This window comes from Aplysia californica, unplaced genomic scaffold, assembly GCF_000002075.1.
Source record: "Aplysia californica isolate F4 #8 unplaced genomic scaffold, AplCal3.0 scaffold01254, whole genome shotgun sequence".
Taxonomy (NCBI): domain Eukaryota; kingdom Metazoa; phylum Mollusca; class Gastropoda; order Aplysiida; family Aplysiidae; genus Aplysia; species Aplysia californica.
The window spans coordinates 20,384-20,892 of NW_004798524.1; positions in this window are offsets into that span (position 1 = coordinate 20,384).

Sequence of the window (509 nt, forward strand, 5' to 3'; positions counted from 1 at the left end):
ACTAATTTCTGTGGATATTTTTTCAGAAAAACGTTGATTAAATGCACAAAAAATGTAAATTTTCAGTTGCCATGGACTCTTAAGCTAAGGAAATAACTAATCTTTGGCGGCTATTTTCTCACTAATTTTACCTCTGAAAACAGGTGATCCCCACCCCCTTCCTTCGCAAATATCTCAACTTGTATTCAAGAGAAATGGATTTTTTTTCATCAACATAAAGACAAGTGAACGAGCTTTAAGATGATACCAATAACTCAACATGTCCCAAAATTGACGAGAGCCTGATTCCACCACGCTGCCTCACAAATACTGTTGAGGTCATCTCAAATATTTTCCAGCTCATCCCAACTATTTTGCAGCCTATCCCCAACATTTTCTAGCTCATCCCAACTATTTTGCAGCCTATCCCCAACATTTTCTAGCTCATCCCAACTATTTTGCAGCTTATCCCCAACATTTTCTAGCTCATCCCAACTATTTTGCAGCCTATCCCCAACATTTTCTAGCTC